Source organism: Bidens hawaiensis, unplaced genomic scaffold, assembly GCF_021521415.1.
Source record: "Bidens hawaiensis isolate Kalapana, Puna unplaced genomic scaffold, B.hawaiensis_p1.1 tig00000888_1, whole genome shotgun sequence".
Lineage (NCBI taxonomy): Eukaryota > Viridiplantae > Streptophyta > Magnoliopsida > Asterales > Asteraceae > Bidens > Bidens hawaiensis.
Window position 1 is genome coordinate 4,118,386 of NW_027491051.1, and position 8,095 is coordinate 4,126,480.

Genomic DNA, 8,095 nt, shown 5'->3' on the forward strand with positions numbered 1-8,095 from the left:
TGGTTTAAAAATATTTACTAAAGTAATGTTTTAGTACTTATTGATTTTTCTCTTAATCTTATTGGATTGCATTAATTAATTAGATAATTATTGGCTTGATTATCCTTATAACTACACTAATTATAATTTTCACTCTTAATATTATTTGATGACTTCAATTAATTAAATAACTATTGGACTAATCATCTTATTAACTATATTTTTTAGCCAAGTTTGTTATTAAGATTGAGAAAGTAAATCAGATTATTATTTATTTATAAAATTCATAATATTAAACGGCTAAACCCGGAACACAACAATATCATTTTCAAAATCAATAATATTTTTATTATATGATTCTTTTCACACGTTAATTCAAGAGACATTAAATTAAATTTATATAAATGTATTCAAATAAATGTATCATAAATCTATATGAGTACACAAATTGTTAGTATATTTAATTTTTTACTTTGTAATATTCTGGCAGCTTTGTATATAAATTAAAAATAACTATCTATTCTTTATTTCCAACAAAATTTGAGAAAAAATAATATTATATTTTAAATTATTTGCATATTATTGTATCTCTTGATAAATAATTAATAAATGATAAAAATAATTTCGATGGTAAGGTAAAAGTTATTAATGTTATGATTGATAAAATTTGTATTATAAACAATTATTTTTATTTTACCTTTGGAAAAAAATAAATAACTGAACTGGTTAGAAAATTATAATTAGTGTAGTTAAGGTTAATCAAGCCAATAATTATCTAACTAATTAATGCAATCCAATAAGATTAAGAGTGAGAAATCAACAAGTGACTAAAACACTACTTTGGTAAATATTTTTAAACTAACACTATTTTGGTAAATAATGTATGAAACCGAGGATTCTAGAGTTAAATGTGTTTTCTATTTAAACACCACGGGAATTCTAACCATGTTACCACAGTAAAGAGCAATGAAGCATTCTCATTTTTTCCTCATTGTCATGAATCTTTCATTTGCTATTCTACTACTTTCTTTCATCTGTATGTTTCAAACCACAAATTTATCAAAATATATATTATTATTTATTTTTTATGATCATTATTTGACTTAAAACCATTTTGGGGTTTGCAGGTGGAGCAGAAGCGAGATACGAGTGTCAAGACAAGTATGAAAACATACCCGACTGTGATGCATTTTGTAAAAGAGTGGGCTTTGTATCTGGGAATTGTATGCCTCCTCTTTACCAGTTTTGTTGTTGTCAAACTGGCTAGGGTTTTGTACAACTAAGAAGAGATTGTGTACCAACACCTGATGGTTCTCAATTGAATGCTATAAATTAACATTATGTTTTTTTTGGTCTATCGTTGAATTAAAATAAAAAATTAACCATAAAATAACTTCAAAGCAAATGAGCTTTAGCTCAATAGGCAATGAAGGAAAAGTGAGACTTGGGCTAGAGACTACAAGGTTTCAAGTTCGAGTCAAGTCCCAACTCGGTTTTGTCGTAGTGGGCTTTCGAGTGACGGGTTTTCCACCGAACAGAAGATGGTGAGCTTTGACTACCCGACGTTGTTTGTGATAACGGACGTATAGATGATTTTATCCGTCATTAAAAAAAATAAAAATAAAGTCAAATAGATGATTTTGTGGCATATTTCACAATCTTTTAGGTATAAAACTCCTCACTATACTTTACGTTTAATAGATTTCGGTTATATTCAAACAATAGTTTAGAACCCACCCTGATAAGAAGAAAAAGTCAAAATTTAGAATTTAAAACACATGTCATTAAAAAACGGGGTGTTGCTAAACGTATCCATATCTTCTTCATTTTTACTAAACGTATCCCTCCCTCAACTTTTAAATTGATACAATTTAAACCTTTTTGTTCATTCTTTGTCATTTTGTCATATTTTATTATTATTATTATTAATTAAAAAAGTTTTTTTTATTATTTAAAGAGTTTTTCTTTTCCTTTTTTATTTTTTTTAATATTATAAAACATTTTTTTTTGTTTTTTTAAATAACAAAAAAATTGTTTATGTAAAATACGTTTTTAATATAAAAAAGGGTAAAAACATTTTTTTTCCATAAGTGTTTTAATACTTTTAGAGCGTGTTTTTCTTTTTAAATATTTTTTAGAGATAGCTTACCTTAAAAAAGAAACACATTTTTTTCATCAAAAAAACATATTAAACAACATACGACTTGATCAATAAGTTGGTTCTATTCTCATGTGACATTAATTAATTTCATGCTTTCGAACTTATTAAAAAAAATACTTAAATAATCTTTTTGTCGGGTGTGAAACAAATAATAAGATAAATATATACAAAATGTTTTATCGTTTTTATAAAGGCGTTATATCATTATTCTTTAATACATTTTATAATGATAATAAATATTATTATTATTATAAAGAACAATATACACAATGAGAGATAATTAAAAAAATAAAAAATAAACTTTATAGTATTTGATTTGATATTTTAAAGGAAGACTTGAAATGACTAAAAATATTAGAGGGTAGTAATATGTCAAATAAAATTGTTGAAGGAAATGAAAGTTTAGGGGAGGGTGTATGACAAGTACAGAAGGGGGTACGTTTAACCTACCCTAAAAAAATGATTAAAACATGACAACTATAACATTAATAGAAACCGTTAATATTTTTGAAAGCGTTTTTAGAGCTGTAGAGCATTTGGCATGGCTACAAAACCTTTACAAATCTTAAGCATTGCGCATGTTGAGCTCGGCAGTGCCACATAGTACACCACAAAATAGAGAGTTTTCACAAATAGACACCACCACAAGTCCCACAACGAAAAAAGTATATCAGTGGGAGATACTTAATCTATCGAAAAACTTGGCGTAAGTAAATAATTTAACACTCGTATACTCTATTGGAAAGCCCTCTATAACTATACGTGTTAAAAATAGAAAATATTAAATAAAAGAAATTTTCTTTAATTTTTTAACTTGTAAACTTATATAATATGAAGGAATGCAAAGACAAAAGGATAAAAATAAAAGATTAGTGAGAAGAACATATTGGGCTTTTTTTTGATTGAATGAAGATACAAGTAGATTGATATAAAACTTAGCCCAAAACAATGGTCCAAACGACTAAATGATGCTTCAATTTCGGTGTTTAAACTTTTAATTAACAAAAATCAAGTTGTTGTTTCGAGTTAAGTTTTACATCAATCGATTGGTATCCTCATTCCAATCAAAAGTCCTAAAACATTAATTTGAAATTTGGAAAAAACTTGACGTCGTTAAGTTTTTTTTAACGGATGTCCAATGAAAACAAATAATGTGAAATTTGAGACTGGTGATAGCTATTTTCAAAATTATGAAAGTTAAAATCCAATTGGCCTATTCTTTATTCATTATTTTACCAAATAATTGTACGTTTAATTACCTTGATTGTGAATATTAAGATGTCTCTTTATCCAGTATTATAAATACAACAATCTTTCGTATAGTTTCATACTTATCAAAGAGTAGATGAGGCTACATAAAACATTAGAGATGGTATATAGAAAGTACATTTTCAATTAACATTTACATAAGAACTAAATATTCTTCATTTTTTGTGCTTTTAAAAGTTTTTTTTTTAATGAAAGTTAATATTTCATTATATAGAAACATAGATATTACATCAACATAGTCGTAGGCGGGCAACAAGCTGCGCCGCCACCCCTTTCTGAATTGCAAACCCTAACCTGCTAAATACATACCCCTGCCCCTTTGGAGTCGACACATTGCTATGCAGAACCCGTTGGACCCTGGTTAGGAAACGGATAGTTTCCGGTGCCAAGGAGCCAAAGGTATCAAAAGCCAGAGGGACAAAAACATGTTGGTTCTCTTCGCAGGCTTTAGCATGTTTCTCCACCTTCTTCGTTTCAGCCCTTTTCATTGCTTGCCCAGCTACAAACCCATTATCCCTCAAACCAGCTAAGGGAGATACCCCTGTGAGGTCAACACAAGCGTGTTTTCCCCCGGCCCAACCAAAGACGAGCAAATCTGCCGGTCGTAGAGTGGATCTCCCTTCCGTGGGGTCTGTAAGGAAGTTTACGGGGGCTTCCTTTTTAGCTGATATCCCAGCTCGCCTTAAGATGTCCCAAAGAACGTCCCGCACCCAATCATGTCGGTATTTGAACCCAAGCATCTCCTTGCAATGAACCGCATGCTCTCCGAATTTATCCAGGCAAGCCTTACGGCAGATCGGACATGTTTCATCTTCTGGGTACATTGGGACCATCAAACGGTACTTAAGAATGGCCCTATACTCGACCGCAGACATGCTTTGGCCCAAGCCATCAATCGGGATAACGGTCAGAAAATCTTGGGCATGAGGACCTTGTAAGCATTCAATAACCGCCTTCTGTCGAGGGGACAATCCAAAAACTTCTCCCAGGCTCTGAGAGATTTTGCCAAAAAGGGCATTCGCCAAAGTTTTTTGAGGCTTTGGTGGGGCGGTGTCCATATTAGAGAAACCGCCAATGTCAAAGTCTGGGAGAGCGCCATTTAGGTGTTCTAGGGCCTGCACGTAGTCTGAGTCCAGGTCGACAACTCCGCTATTCCTTAAGATGTGATTCTGTAGCTTCCAAGACTAAGACCTCGACGCTACAAAAGCGTAAACCCCAACATCATGAGCCGAAAGAAGGCCTAAACCCCCTAAGCGCAACGGTAAAGATGCAAGTCGCCACTGAAGATCACCAAAGAACGGGCCTCCACATACAACTATGTCTTCGATGGCTTCTCAAAGCCCCTTATCAAAACAGGATACCGCATCATCCATCATATGGGGGTGGCATGTTCGTAAACCAAAAAGCAACTTAGCAACCCCCATGCAAGACCTAAGCAGGAGGAGTTCGCTCTGGGGATCCCTAAGGCAAGGTAAGAGTTTCATAAGATCAACCGCACGAGATGCTCTCCGCCTCGCCAACTCCTTAATAAAGTAGGGATCTCGACTAACAGCCCCTCCAAGGAGCTTTACCCCTCTCTCTGGTCTACCAATCCCACTAGGGAAGAGCCCATCTTTGACTTTCACCCCATTACACGCTGGCCAAAAAACCTCGGTTTTCTTAATATTAAGTTGCAGCCCCAATGATGGCCCTTCCGAGCTGATAATGTCTAGGGCTTTAGCGACTTCGTTGGCACCACCAATAATAGTCCCATCATCCAAGTACCAAGCATGAAATGGGAGGTTACAGTCATTTTGTACCCGGAGAACAAGAGGGTGTAATGCTAAGGCAAAGAGGAGGGGCCCAAGGGGGTCTCCCTGCTGAACCCCAGTAGTAGCCCCTATACAGTCATCACCAACATACAACCTAGCCGGCTGCGCATAAAGGAATTGGACCCATAGATAGATAGACGGGCAATGATGATGAACCTCCCGGAGAAGGGCTGTGCGGTCGATCATATTGAAGGCGTTGGAGAAGTCCATGGTAAGCATAGCTAAAGAACCGTCCGCGTGAAAGAAGTTAAGAAACCGGTTCGCGTTGTGAAGCACCCCCATCTAAGGCCTAGGAGTATGACCCATAAGTTGGTATCGTAATTGTAAATAAATCAGAGTTTCGATAGTTTGCGGAAGATTTATAAATTTTAAGGATCGAAAATGTTAATATTTACATATAACAAAAGACAGGATTAAAACACCCGTTTAAGTTGTTACAAAACATTTATGTGTTTATATTTACAAACCACCAGATTAAGTTTACAAAAAGAATCCGAGCCATCGGATATATCAATAGCGCTTTAACACTCCAAGCGCTAAACTTTTTCACCTGTAAAATGTAAAAAAATACGTCAGCAACGAATGTTGGTGAACACGTTGACGCAAAATAACATCTTTTGCTTTATTACCCCTCGAGACTACGCCTAACTCGGCCCAACGTGGCTTAGGAATAACATAGTCAAACAACACATTATAAACTAGATCCTCTACACTAGGTCACCTCACGAACACCGCAGCGTTCGACTTAATTAAGTACCCGTAAATATACACACCGGTCGTACTCCCTGCAGGAGAGCATCCTACGATCAAGGGTGGTGCGATCATGCCCATACATCACATAGTACCACCTATGTAAGGATCCAGACGTATGTATACAACAGCCTGAGGGCTAGGTTCATACCCATAGTTATAACGGTTTTAGGAACACATAGTTCCTTGTAAACAATTTCATATAACAAGTTTGTCTCATTTGAAAACAAGTTTAAAAGTTTGGGGGCGTATTCACCTTATCTCTTTAGGATCGGCTTCACTCACCGTCCAAGGGTCTTTCCCTATCTTTATCTCGAACCTATAGTTACGAGTATAAATATTTGTTAGTCGGATACACGATCCGGCTTAAGACCTTTAGTCATATATCTCAATCCTCGATTGAACCTTTCGTTCAATTCTTATTTACTTGAAAACCTCTTGTTTAAAAGTAAATTATAAACCTTTAGTTTATATAAAAACCCGACGTTTCTTCTTCTCTAAGAAACGTAATCTTTTCTTTTATTATTTAAGAATACTCTTATTCATTAAATAATATTTTCATAACAAAAAATATCATCATATATACTTACACACATATATATGTATTCAACAATATTCAATAATCAAACTTTCATTCGTTTCTTTGTTATGTTTTCTTTTCTCTTTTATTGAGGTATCGAGTATAACCTCGACTTAAGGCTTAAACCTTGAATATAATATTAAATTATATTGAATTCGATATTACGCCTAACCTTAGTGGCGTATGGAAACTCTAGGGCTTGAGCAGCACTCCGACGCCGCTTAACTTCTCGATCGTCAAACGATTACACCAAACTTCAATACTCGTTGACACGCTTATCGAGATTTATTTCCATATCAACAACCCCTTCTTGGTAGGTGGGTGGAGGGTGGCACAACTTCTAAAGGAAACGTTGATACACGAATGAGAGATTCGAGGCACGCTTATCGAGGAAATCGTGGCACGTTTTACGAGGTATTCTAGAGAGACGTTAGAGAGATGTGAGAGCTGTGTTTGGGATGCCAGGAATGAGATCCCATGGCCGCTATTTATAGGCAATATTTTGGATCCCATCGCGGTACGCGATGGGCTTCTGGGCACCCATCACGTATCGCGATGTAGCCCAGGTGAGTCACAACATAGGTCTGCCACGTGGTGTTAACACGTGGCGAATGTTGCGCCACGTGTGGCCACATGTCGGGACACGTGGCGACCGATGTGCCACGTGTGGACACGTGGCATACCACGTGTCTCGTTGTCAGACGTCCCATCGCGGTACGCGATGGGTCTCTCTGATGATCATCGCGTAGCGCGATGGGTAGGAAAATCAGAATTTTCATTTTTAACCCTCAAGTTTGGAATTTGGCAATTTTAGTCCCTAGACTTTGGAAAGTTGATACTTTGAACTCGAAATTTTCACGTTGTTACACCAGTGATCAACAACCAAATGCAGCTTGCCACCTTTTTTTTTAATTTACCCCACCTGATCCCCGATGTGGTAAGTCTCATGCACTTTTAGCCCAACCGTCTACCACCCGTTAATAATGTGTTTTAACTTTTTGCGACAATACCATGATATCCCTTCACTTTACGTCCCTATGGTTGATGTTATAAACATTTGCACCCCTTACTAATTCTCAACTCTAAATATATAACGTAACTAAAAATTAACAATGATCAAACCCTAATCCATCCCAAAACCCTAATTTCTTTCAATTTCATCAATGGATTTGTCAATGGAAGTCCAAATCCTACTAAGTATCCTTCAGTAACCGATTCTATAACAATCCATAAAATAAGCAAAAAGGAAAAGTGAAGAAAAAAAAGTAGTAAATCTCATCCCACATTGGTGGAGGAAAGGAAATGGAATCTTACCACCCTTCCACCTTGGTATAAATAAGGAAGTGAGTTTTTGTCTCACATCGCTAGATTATAAAACTAGTAAGCTCTTTATAAGAAGGCTAGTTTATATGATAATGTTCTTACGGTGGGGGGCATCGAAGCCCTCCACAGTGCCACGTCAGCACAGGCGGCATCGAAGTCCCAACCAATAATCTTTCCCCAATGCCCCAATGGCGTCTGGTATTCCAACGTTCTTTCCCCCCT